The sequence below is a fragment of the Lynx canadensis genome, chromosome X (assembly GCF_007474595.2).
Source record: "Lynx canadensis isolate LIC74 chromosome X, mLynCan4.pri.v2, whole genome shotgun sequence".
Taxonomy (NCBI): domain Eukaryota; kingdom Metazoa; phylum Chordata; class Mammalia; order Carnivora; family Felidae; genus Lynx; species Lynx canadensis.
This window is the reverse complement of record NC_044321.2, coordinates 51,147,211-51,161,273: the sequence shown is the minus strand read 5'-3', so window position 1 is coordinate 51,161,273 and position 14,063 is coordinate 51,147,211.

Sequence of the window (14,063 nt, the reverse complement as noted above, 5' to 3'; positions counted from 1 at the left end):
AGAGACAGGAAACAATCAAAATCCTACAGAAGAAAATAGGCAGCAACCTCTTTGACCTTGGTCACAGCAATTTCTTACTAGACACGCCACCAAAGTTAAGGGAAACAAAAGCAAACATGAACTATTGGGACTTCATCATTAAGATAAAAAGTTTCTGCACAGCGATGGAAGCAATCAACAAAACCAAAAGCCTACAAGATGGGAGAAGATATTTGCAAACAATATATCTGATAAAGGTTTAGTACCCAAAAATCGATAAAAAAAAAAAAGTTTATGAAACTCAACATTCAAAAAGCAAATAAACCAGTTAGGAAATGGGCAGAATATGTGAATAAACATTTTTTTAAAGAAGACATCCAGATGGATAACAGATACATGAAAATATCCTCAACATCACTCAGCATCAGGGGAATATAAATCAAAATCAGAATAAGACACTATCTCACACTTGTCAGAATGGCCAAAATTAACAACAGAAGAAACAAAAGATGTTGGTGAGGATGCAGAGAAAGGGTAAGCCTCTTGCATTGCTGGAGGAATCCAAACTGGTTTAGCTACTCTGGAGCACAGTATGGAGGTTCCTTAAAAAAAAAAAAAAAAACAACAGAAAATAGAACTACCCTATAATTCAGAAATCACACTATTAGATATTTACCCAAAGGATACAAAAATACTGACTTGAAGGGATACATGCACCCAATGTTTATAGCAGCATTATCAACAATAACAAAACTATGGAGATAGCCCAAATGCCCATCAACTGATGAACGGCTAAAGAAAATGTGGTATATATATACAATAGAATATTACTCGGCCATCAAAAAGAATGGAATCTTACCATTTGCAACAACACTGATGGAGCTAGAATGTATCATGCTAAGCAAAATATGTCAGAGAAAGAAAAATAACATATGATTTCACTCATATGTGGAATTTATTAAACAAAATAGATGAACACATGGGAAAGGGGAAAAAAGAGAAAGGAGTCTCACAAGAGACTCTTATTGGTAGAGATTAAATTGAAGGTTGAAGGAGGGAGTTGGGTGGGAAATGGCCTAGATGGGTTTGGTGTATTTAAAAGAACACTGGTGGGGCACCTGGGTGGCTCAGTCGGTTAAGCGTCTGACTCTTGATCTCAGTTCAGGTCATGATCTTGAGGTTCGTGGGTTCAAACCCTGCTTCAGGCTCTGTGTTGACAGTGCAGAGCCTGCTTGGGATTCTGTCTCTCTTCTCTCTTCCCCTCCCCTGCTGTACTCTCTGTCTCTCTCAAAATAAATAAAATGAAAACACATTTTTTAAAGGGCACTGGTTGTGATGAGCACTGGGTGTTGTGATGAATCACTGAATTCTACTCCCAAAATGAATATTGCACTGTATGTTAACTAACTAAAATTTAAACAAAAAATAATGAAAAGGAATGCTGAAGAAATTTTTAAAAAACAAATAAATAGATTTTGCAATCAAAATAAAAAAATGAGTGAATCCTGAGCTTGCCATATAGTAGCTGCAATTACATTTATTGGGGAGGTAGTGGAAGAAACATAAGAAAAAGGAGAGAGTACAGAAATTGCCTCAAAAGTCTATACTAACACAGTAAATGTGATACATCATCCCTAGACAAATAGATTTCTTATATACCATCCTTTATTTCTTGCTTTTCTGTTGTATCTGTAAGGGTGATAGGTCTAAATATTATACTTAAATAGTCTTTTTCTTCCAATGATCTTGAAGTCTGTTACAAATACTATTTTCTTAAACTTTCAAATCCATAGGACTATGAAAGAAGCATTTATATACTATTTGTGCATCGCTTGAACATGGTTAGCAGTGTCAGTCTCAAATGTGAAGACTTTGTTAAAGTTTTTATTTAAATTACACTTAGGTAACATGCAGTGTAATATTAGTTTCATATATACAAATTAGTGATTCGACACTTCCACACAACACCTGGTGCTCATCACAACAGATGCACTCCTTAATCCCCATTACATATTTAACCCATTCCCTCACTTACCACCCCCCTGATAATCATCACTTTGTTCTCAATAGTTAAGAGTCTGCCTCTTAGTTTGCCTCTCTTTCTCTTTATTCTACTTTGTTACTTTGTTTTTTTTAGATTCCACGTATAAGTGAAACCATATGGTATTTGTCTTTCTCTGACTTATTTACCACATCATAATACTCTTTAGCTCCATCCATGTCACTGCAAATGGCAATATCCCACTCTTATTTATTGCTGAGTAATATTCCATTGTGTGAATACACACACACACACACACACACACACACACACGTCACATCTTCTTTATACATTCATCAGTTGGGCAGTTACCATACCATATTATAGCTATAATAGATAGAGCTGTTATAAACATTGGAGTGCATATATCCCTTTGAATTAGTATTTTTGTATTCACTGGGTAAATACCTACTAGTGAAATTACTGGATTGTAAGGTAGTTCTATTTTTAACTTTTTGAGAAAACTAAATACTGTTTTCCATAGTGGCTTCACCACTTTGCATTTCCATGAATAGGGCAAGAGCGTTGCCATTTCTGACAACCTCTCCAGCACCTGTTGTTTCTCGTGTTGTTGATTTTAGCCATTCAGAAAGGTGCAAGATGATATTTCATTGTTTTGATATTGTATTTTCCTGATGATGAGTAATGTTGAGCAACTTTTAATGTGTGTTATCCATCTGTATGTCTTCTTTGGAAATATGTCTCTTCAAATCTTTTGCCCATTTTTAAATTGGATTATTCATTTTGGGGGGTGTTGGTTTTATAAGTTGTTTATATATTTTGGATACTAATCCTTTATCAGATTTGACATTTGCAAATATCTTTTCCCATTTCATAGGCTGCCTTTTACTTTTGTTAACTGTTTCCTTCACTGTGCAGAAGCTTTTTATTTTGATGAAGTCCCAATAGATTATTTATGCTTTTGTTTCCCTGGCCTTAGACAATGTATCTAGTAAAAATTGCTACAGCTGGGTTAGAGTTTCCTGCCTGTGTTCTACCCTAGGATTTCTATCATTCAAGGTCTCACATTTAGGTCTTTCATATATTTTGAATTTATATTTGTGCATGGTGTAGGAAAAAAAATATCGTTTCAATTCTTTTGCATGTTGTTCAATTTTCCAAGCACCATGTTTTGAAGAGACTATCTTTTTCTCATGGAATACTCGTTCCTGTTTTGTAGATTAATCGACCATATGGTTGTGGGTTCATTTATGAGATTCATATTCTGTTCTGTTGTTCCATGCGCTACTTTTATGCCAGTACTATACTATTTTGACTATGACAATTTGTAATACAACTTGAAGCCTGTAATTGTGATTCCTCCAGCTTTGCTTTGCTTTTTCAAGCTTGCTTTGACTATTCAGGGTGTTTGTTGATCCATACAAATTTTTAAATTGTTTATTCTAGCTCTGTGAAAAAAATGCTGGTGGTATTTTGGTAGGGATTGCATTGATTGTGTAGATTGTTTTGAGCAGTATAGACATTTACTATTTGTTCTTCCAATGCAAGAGCTTGGAATGTCTTTCCATTTCTTTTCATTCTCTTGAATTTATTTCATTACTATTTTATGTTTTTCCAAGTACACGTCTTTCACCTCTTTGGATAGGCTCATTCCTAGGTATCTTATGGTTTTTAGTGCAAAGGTGTAAATGGGATTTATTTTTTTATTTTTCTTTCTGTTGCTTCATTGTTGGTATACAGAAAAGCAACAGACTTCTATATATTGCTTTTTATATCCTACCACTTTAGTGAATTCGTGTGTAATGTCATCTGCAAATAGTGAAAATTTGACTTCTTCCTTGCTGATTAAGATATAGTTTATTTTTTCTTGTGGCCCGATTTCTGTGGCTAGGACTTCCAGTTTTATGTTAAATAACAATGGTGAGAGTGGATATTCCTGTCTTGTTCCTGACATTACAGGAAAATCTTGAGTTTTCTCCACTGAGTATGATATTAGTTATGAGTTTTCCATAGATGGCCTTTAATGTGCTGAGGTATGTTTCCTCTAAAACTACCTCGTTGAGGGTTATGATTCTGAATGGATGTTGTATTTTGTTATTTTTTCTCCATTTATTGAAAGGATAATGTGCTTCTTATACATTATTTTATTAATTTTGTGTATCATGTGGCTTGAATTCTGAATATTGAACCACGCTTGCAACCCAAGAAGAAATCTAAGGAGATCATGATGAATGTTTTTTTTTTTTTAAATGTATTGTTGGTTTTGTTTTGCTAGTTATTTTATTGAGAACTTTTGCATCAGTGTTCATCAGGGATATTGGCCTGCATTTCTCTTTTTTAGTGGCTTCTTTATCTAGTTTTTGTATTAGGGTAATAATGGCCTCATAGAATGAATATGGGAATTTTCTTTCCTTTTTTTTATTTTTTGGAAAAGTTTGAGAAGAATAGGTATTAACTCTTTTTTAATGTTTTGTAGAATTCGCGTGTAATGCCATCTGGCCCTGTACTTTTGTTTGTTGGGAGTTTTGTGATTAATGATTCAATGTATTTGCTTGTTACTGGTCTGCTCTAGTTTTCTATTTCTTCCTGTTTCAGTTTTGGTGGTTTATATGTTTTTCGGAATTTATCAGTTTCTTCTAGGTTGTCCAGTTTGTTGGCACATAGTTTTTCATGATATTCTCAGAACTTTTTGTTTTCCTGTGGTGTTTTTTTTATTTCTCCTCTCTCACTTGTGATTTTATTTATTTGGGTCCTTTCTCTTGTTTGTTTGATAAGTATGGATAGAGTTTTATCACTTTTGTTAATTTTTTTTCAAAGAACTTGTTCATTTGATATACTTTATTCTTTTTGTTTGTTTGTTTGTTTCTATATCATTTATTTCTGTTATTTCTGTTCTAACCTTTATTATTTGCTTCCTTCTGCTGGCTTTAGGTATTGTTTGTTCTTTTTTTTAGCTCCTTTATGTGTAAGGTTAGCTTTTCATTTGAGATTTTTCTTGCTTCTTGAGGAAAGCTGTATTGCTATATACTCTCTTATGACTGCTTTTGCTACATCCCAAAGGTTTTGGACCATCATCTTTTACTATTCATTTGTCTCCAGTATTTTAATTTTTCTATTATCTCCTGGTTTATCCATTTATTGTTTAGTAACATGTTGTTTAACCATCATGTATTTGTGATCTTTCAAAATTTGTTCTTATGGTTGACTTCTGGTTTCATAGTATTATGGTTAGAAAGTTTCCATGGTATAACTTCAAACTTTTTGAATTGGTTGAGGCCTATTTGGTGATTTAACATGTGATTTATTCTGGAGAATATTCTATATACAATTGAAAATAATGTGTATTCTGCTGTTTTAGAATGGAATTTTCTGAATATATCTGTTAAATTCATCTGGCCCAGTGTGTCATTTAAAGACATTGTTTTCTTGTTGGCTTTATGTTTAGTGATCTGTCCATTGATGTAGGTGAGGTGTTAAAGTCCTCTACCATTATTGTATTATTATTGATTAGTTCCTTGAGGTGTTTTTAATTGTTTTATATATTTGGGTGCCTTCATGTTGGGTGCATACATATTTAAAATTGTTAGATTTTCTTGTTGGATTGTCCTTTTTATGATTATATAGTGCTGTTCTTTGTTTCTTGTTAGACTCTTTGTTTTAAAGTCTAGTTTGTCCGATAGAAATGTTGCCACTTTAGCTTCCTTTTGACATCCATGTGCATGATAAATATTTCCCCATCTTCTCACTTTCAATCTGCAGGTGTCTTTAAGTCAAAAATGAGTCTCTGGTAGGCAACATATAGATCAGTCTTCTTTTTTATCCATTCTGACACCCTATGTCTTTTGACTGGGAATTTTAGTCCATTTACATTCAAAGTAAGTATTGATAGAAATGTATTTATTGCCACTTTATTACTTGTTTTGTCATTGTTTCTAGATATTTTCTCTGATCCTTTCTTGTCTTTGTCACTTTAGGTCTCTCCTTTGCACTCAACAAGTCCCTTTTAATATTCCTTGGAGGGCTGGTTTAATGGTCACAAATACTTTAGATTTAAATTTCTGGGAAACTCTTTATCTCTCCTTGTATTGTGATTGTGGCTGCAGATTTTTCCCATTCAGCACTTTGAATATATCATGCCAATCCCTTCTGGCTTCCTAAATTCCTTTGGTGAAATCTGTAGCTAGCCTCTTGCGTCTTCCCTTGTAAGTTAAGGACTTCTTTTGTCTTTCTGCTTTTGAGAATTTTTCTTTATCACTATTTCTTGCCAAAGTAATTACACTATATCTTGGTGTTGGCCTGCCTCTGTTGATTTTGAAGGGAGTTCTCTGTGCCTCCTCAGTCTGGATGTCTGTTTCCTTCCCCAGATTAAGGGTGTTTTCTTTTATTCTCTTTTCAAATAAACTTTCTTCCTCCTTTTCTCTCTTCTTCTAAGACTCCTATAATATGAATGTTATTACATTTGATGGAGTCAATGAATTACTTAAGTCTATTCTTGTGTTCCATAATTCTTCCCATTCTCTTTTGTTCATCTTCATACTTTCCTCTACTTTGTCTTCTAAGTCATTAATTCATTCTTGTGTTTCTTCTAGCCTGCTGTTCATTGGATCAAGCATGTTTCCAATGTGGTTTATTGCACTGTTTCTTTTTGAGTGATTATTTTTAACACTTGTATCTCTGTGGTAAGGGTCTCACTGATTTCTTCTATTTTGTTCTCAAGCCCAGTGAGTATACTTATGATTATTGCTTTAAATTTTCCATCAGGCATGTTGCTTATACCTGTTTCACTTAGATCTCTAGCCATGGCCTTATCTTGTTATTTTGTTTAGGATGAATTCCTCCATAACTTTGTCTAGGTCTCTGCCTTCTTCTTTGTGTTAGAAAAGCCAGTTATATCTCTTGCTTCTGCAAGTAATGGCTTTATGAAGAAGAGGTCATGGGTCATGTAGTGCCCATGGCCTTGCACTTCAGGGAGTGTTCTGGTATGTGCTCCATGTGTTCTTCTGCTGTGTTTTGGCTGCTCTGTCCTTTAGGTCAGTCATCTGCAGAGGCTCACTTTGGTTGCTGTGGGTAGCATTTGGCAATTGACCTGAATATGGTGAATTTTAACTAGGTGTTATCTTGTCTGCTTTGAAATGAGATGTACACCACCTCCAGCAGAACTGAGGCCCTGCAGAACTCTCTGGTCAAGAGATGTGGTGTGGGCAGTGTTTGTGCTGGTCTTCTGAAGAAGGGGCCTGGTACATGCAAGTTAGGCACCCAGTGTTGATCTTTACTTCTTCCCACAGGTGGCTCTGTGTCAGTGCTAAGGTGCAGTCGAGCGCAATGGAACAGGCCAGCTCTTTTTTTCCCCAAGAGTCATCTCCATGAACACTGATTTTCAAGGATGTGCTCCAAGAAGAGTGAAAAATCAGGCATTTTTCAGATCACAGTTTCCATGCTGTCTGATCCTGGGCCTGCCTTCTCTCCAGGAACAGCCTCTGGGCTCTACCCAAACCAGGACCTTATCCTAACAGCTGACCTTTAAGACTCCATGCTTTAAGCCTTGCTGGTTGCAAGAGCTCATGAAATTCAGCTCCTCTAATTTTCCAAGCCAATGGTTTTGGGGAAACATTCTCCTTGTGCATTCCTCAATGTGCTCCTCTCTCTCATCCTTCTCTGGGACCATAGTCACCTCCCCTCCACAGCACTCACAATGCATTTCTACCCTAAAACTTGTCTCTTCACTTCTTACCTTCTCTGATGTGTTTTCTTGTCTCCCTTTCCTTGTGGGTTTGTTCTTTCAGTCTTCAGGTCTATTTCTGGGTCATTTAGGATGATTTGATAGTTATATAATGCTGTTAGTGGGAAAGGCAAGCCTAGGGTCCTCTTACTCTGTGGCCATCCTCCACTCTCACTAATTATTTTTATTAGATTTATTTTTGATATGTGTTACACTTACTCTAAGACTGGATAAAATCAACTAGGCTGTTTGGTATAGTGAGAAAAACATTGGACTTAGAGACACACAGTGCAAAGTTGGATTTCTGGTTCTATCATGTAATAGCTATGTGACTTTGTACTAATTTTTGAGCCCTCAATTAAAAAATTATTTTGAAATTCTTAATTTATTATAAAATGCTGAGCCTCAGTTTCTTTTTTTTTCTTTTTCAAAAGTCTCTATTTAAATTCCAGTTAGTACACATACAGTGTAATATTAGTTTCATGTGTAAGATTTATTGATTCATCATTTACATACAATACCCAGTGTTCACCAAAACAAATGCCATCTTTAATCCCCATTAACCATTTAACCAACCCCCTTACCCACATTACCTACAGCAAACTTCAGTGTGTTCTCTATAGTTTAGAATCTACATTATGGTTTGCTTCTCACTTTTTCCCCCATGTTCATCTGATATCCTTCTTAATTTTCACATATGAGTGAAAGTGTGTGGTATTTGTCTTTCTCTGACTGACATTAGGATAATACTCTCTAGCTCTATCTGCATTGTTGCAATGGCAAGAGTTTATTCCGTTTGATGGCTGAGTTTTATACACACACACACACCACGTCTTCTTTATCTATTCATCAGTTCATCTGTCAATGGACATTCAGGCTCTTTCCATAATTTGGCTATTTGTAATGCTGCTATAAACATCAGGGTGCATGTGTCAATTCAAATAACTATTTTGTATCCTTTAGGTAAACATCTTGCAGTGCAGTTACTGGATCCTAGTGTAGTTTTATTTTTTAAGTTTTTGAGAAATGGCCATACTGTTTTCCAGAGTTGCTGCAACACTTTGCATTCATAACAGTGTAACAGGATTCCCTTTTGTCTGCATCCTGGCTGACATCTGTTGTTTCCTGTGTTGTTATTTTTAGACACTCTGACAGGTGTGAAGTGGTATCTCATTGTAAATTTGATTTGTATTTCTTTGATGATGGGTAATGTTGAACATCTTTCCATGTGTCTGTTACTCATCTATACGTCTTCTTTGAAAAAAATGTCTATTCATGTCTTCTACTCATTTTTTAAACTAGATTATTTGTTTTTCAGGTGTACAGATTGATAATTTCTTTGTAGATTCTGGATACTCACCCTTCATGTCATTTGCAAATATCTTTTTCCATTCTGTCAGTTCCCTTTTAGTTTTGTTGATTGTTTCCTTCACTGTGCAGAATCTTTTTATCTTGATGAAGTCCCAATAGTTCATTTGTGCTTTTGTTTCTCTTCCCTCAGGAGACAAGTATAGTAAGATATTGTTATGGCTTATGTCAAACAGGTTATTGCCTGTATTTTCTTCTCTGACTCTGATGGTATCCTGTCTCACAATTAGGTCTTTCATTCATTTTTTAAAAATATTTTATTTTGGGGGGGCGCCTGGGTGCCTTAATCAGTTAAGCGACTGACTTCAGCTCAGGTCATGATCTCATGGTTCATGGGTTTGAGTCCCACATTGGGCTCTGTGCTGACAGCTCAGAGCCTATAGCTTGCTTCAGATTCTGTGTCTCCCTCTGTCTCTTCCTTTCCCCTGCTCACACCCTGGCTCTCTCTCAAAAATAAATAAAACATTTTTAAAAATTTAAAAATACATAAAGATTTTATTTTTAAGTAATCTCTACACCCAATGTAGGGATCGTACTCATGACCCGAAGACCAAGAGTCACATGCTTCACTGACTGAGCGAGTCAGGTGCTCCATGATCTTTAATCCACTTTGAATTTATTTTTGTGCATGCTGTTAGAAAGTGGTACACTTTCATTCTTCCTATTTTGTCAAAGATTAGTTGACTGTATAGTTGTGAGTCTATTTTTGGGTTTTCTCTTCTTTCTAAATGTTTATTTGTTTATTTTGAGAGAGGGCAAGAGACAGCACGTGAGCAGGGGAGGTTCAGATAGAAAAGAGAGAGAGAATCCTAACCAGGCTCTGACTGTCAGGGCAGAGCCCAATGCAGGGCTCAAACTCATGAACCGTGAGATCATAACTAGAGCAGAAATCAAGAGTCAGATGTTTAACTGACTGAGCCACTAAGGTGATCCAATTTCTGGGTTTTCTATTCTGTTCCTTTGATCTATCTGTTTTTATGTCATCACCATACAGTCTTGGTCACTAAAGCTTTGTAGTATAACTTGAAGTCTGGAATTGCGATGCCTCTACCTTTGTTTTTCATTTTCAAGATTGCTTTGACTATTCGGGGTCTTTTCTTGTTCCACACATATTTTAGGATTGCTTGTTCTAGCTTTGTGAAAAATGCTGTTGGTATTTTGATATGGATTGCATTAAATGTATAGATTGTTTTGGGTAACATTGACATTTTAACAATATTTGTACTTCCAGTCCATGAGCATGGAAAGTTTTTCATTTTTTTTGTCTCATATTCAATTTCTTTCATAAGAGATTTATAGTTTTCAGAATACAGATCTTTTACCTCCTTGGTCTCATAGTGGTGAAAGTGGACTCCCCTGTCTTGTTCCTGACCCTAGAGGAAAATCTTAGTTTTTCCCCACTGAGGTGATATTAACTGTGGGCCTTTTGTATATTGCCTTTATGATGTTGAGGTATGTTTTCTCTATCCTTACTATGTTGATTTTTTTTTAATCATGAATGGATGCTGTACTTTACTTTGTCAAATGCTTTTTCTTCATCTATTGAGAGGATCACATTGTTCTTATCCTTTCCTTTATTAATGCGGTGTATCATGTTGGTTGATTTATGAGTATTGAACCACACTTGCAACCCTGGAATAAATTCCACATGATCGTGGTGAGCAATTCTTTTAATGTACTGTAGAAATCGATTTTTCCATACTTTTTCTTTTTAGAATATTTTCGTCCATGTTCATCAGGGATATTAGCCTGACATTCTCTTATTAATCTGGTCTTTGGTTTTGGAATAAAGGTAATGGTGGCCTCAGAGTAGTTTGGACATTTTTTTTTCATTTCTATTTTTTGGAACAGCTTGAAGAGAAAAGGTATTAACTCGTCTTTAAATGTTTTGTAGAATTCCCCTGTGAAGTCATGTGGCCCTGGACTTTTGTTTGTTAGGATTTTTTTCATTAGTGTTTCAATTTTTTGCTGATTATGGGTATGTTCAAGTCTTCTCTTTCTTTCTGTTTAAGTTTTGGTGGTTTACATATTTCTGGGAATTGATACATTTCTTTTAGATTTCTCAATTTTTTGGCATATAGTCTTTCATAATATTCTTTTATAATTGTATTTCTGTGGTGTTGGTTGTAATCTCTACTCCCTCATTTGTGATTTATTTATTTTGGGTCCTTTCTCTTTTCTTTTTGATAAGTCTGGCTATGAGTTTATCAATTTTATTAAGTTTTTCAAGGAACCAGCTCCTAGTTTCATCGACATGTTTTTATTTTTTACTTCTATATAATATATTTATGTTGTAAACTTTATTATTTGCTTCCTTCTATTGGCTTTAGCCTTCATTTGTTGTTCTTTTAATGTGTAAGTTTACATTTTTTTTACTTGAGATTTTTCTTCCTTCTTGAGGTTGGACTCTTTTTCTACATACTTCCCTCTTATGATTGCCTTTGCTGCATCCCAGAAATTTTAGACCATCATGTTTTCATTTTCATTAGTTTCCATTTACTTTTTATTTCTTTAATTTCCTGGTTGACTCATTTATATTTTTAGTTGGATGTTATTTAATATCCATGTATTTGTGGTTTTTCAACTATTTTCTTGTGTTTGACTTTACATTTCACAGCATTGTGGTCAGAAAATATGCATGGTATGATCTCAATCTTTTTGCACTTGCTAAGCCTGATTTGTGACCTAGCATGTGATCTATTCAGGAGACTGTTGCATGTGCACTTGAAAATAATGTATATTCTGTTGCTTTAAGATGAATTATTCTGAGCACATCTTTTAAGCCCATTTATTCCAGTGTGTCACTCAAAGCCATTGTTTCGTTGTTGATTTTCTGCTTATATGATATGTCCATTGATATTAATGGGATGATAAGTCCCCTACTATTATTGCATTATTATCAATGAGTTCCTTATATTTGTTAATTGTTTTATATATTTGGGTTGTTCTAAGTTGGTGGCATAAATATTTATAATTGTTATATTTTCTTCTTGGATGGACCCCTTTATTATTATATATAGTTCTTTCTTCATCTCTTGTTATAGTCTTTGTTTTGAACACTAGTTTGCCTGTTGTAAGTTTTGCTACTCCAATTTTCTTTTGATGTCCATTTTCATGGTAAATGTTTCTTCATCCACTCATTCTCAATCTATAGGTGTCTTTAGATCTAAAATTAGTCTCTTTTAGGTAGTATATAGATAGATTTTTTTATCCATTCTGATACCCTACATCTTTTTATTGGAGCATTTACTTCATTTACACTCAGAGTAATTATTGACAGATGAATTTAGTGCCATTTTATTGTTTGTTTTGTCATTGTTTCTGGATTATTTTCTGCTCCTTTCTAGAGTTTTTCATACTCAACAAATCCCCTTTAATATTTCTTGTAGGTTTGGTTTAGTGGTCATGTACTCCTTTAGTTTTTGTTTGTCTTGGAAACTCTCTCTTTCTGTTTTGAAGGATTGCCTTGCTGGACAAAGTATTCTTGGCTGTAGATTTTTCCCACTCAGTACTTTGAACATATCATGCCTCTCCCTTCTGACCTGAGCCTCAGTTTCTTAATTTATTATGCACCGATAAATGATAAAATGCCATTATTTTGAGTCAAGTGAAATATTAAACGTTAAGATACTTTGAAAATATAAAGTACTGCTTTAATTATACTTAAAAAATTCTTTTTTAATGTAATTTATTTACAAATTAATACAAATGAATGATTGTTATATACAATACAGAAATATTTTTTTTCAATTTTTTTCCATTTGGCACGTAAAATAGCTTCATAAAGTCTATACAATTTGAATATTTTAACTATAATTAAAATTGGCATTACAGAATATCAATGGTGGAGTAGATATTGGAGATAATATAGTCCACCTCACGTCACTGTATAGAGAGGATGCTTGAGACCAAGAGAGAAAAGGGATTTGCCTTAGGTTATGCAATTAATGGTAGTAAAACCAGGATTGGAACTCTGGTCGCCTTTCTTATCTAGTGCCTTTCCTACTCTACCACAATGCCTCATTACAATGGTCCTTTTGGTTTTCGTTATAAAATTACTGTTCATCCCAAACTTACCTTTCATTACCCTGGCTCCTCCATGAAGATAAGTTAGTTTACATGAAGAAATAACCTAGGAAGCATTTCTTCCATACATGTTTACCTTCCTGCTAGTATGTTGTCAACTACTGCATAGCTCCTAAGGCAATAGGTAAGAGATTCAGAAAATGTGACTCGGTGTGAAGGCATGCACTCTTTCACAGGAATATGGGATATCCAGACCTTGGTCTTGCTGGAAGTAACAAAAAGAAAATAAGTTACCAACTACACAGTGGTGTTTCCTTAGTGTTCATTTGATTCCTTTTCCTCTCACATTGTGATAAAAATTTTTATTTTCTACAAAGTACATTCCCAGGTATTATCTCAAGTTGTTCACACAACAACTATATGAGATAAGAATTATTATCCTCATATTATAGCTGAGAAAAAAAGGCTCAGATGGATGAATGGATAACGAAGATGTGAGATATGATATATATATATATATGTATATATATATATATATATATATATATCATGGATTATTACTCAGTCATAAAAAAGAATAAAATCTTGTCAATCTTTCCATTTGCAACAACATGGATGGAGCTAGGGAGTATAATGATAATCAATATAAGTCAGTCATAGAAAGAAAAATACCATACAATTTCACTTATATGTGGAATTTAAAAAACAAAACAAATGGTCGAAGTTAGAGAGAGAGAGAGAGAGAGAAACCAAAAAACAGACCCTTCACTCTAGAGGACAAAATGATGGTTATCAGAGGGGAGATGGAGGTGGATAAGTGAAATAAGTGATGGGAATTAAAGAGTACACTTACCATGATGAGCACTGAGTAATGTACAGAATTGCTGAATCACTATACTGTACACGTGAAACTAATGTAACACTGTATGTTAACTATACTAGAAGTAAAATTTAAAACTCAATAAATAG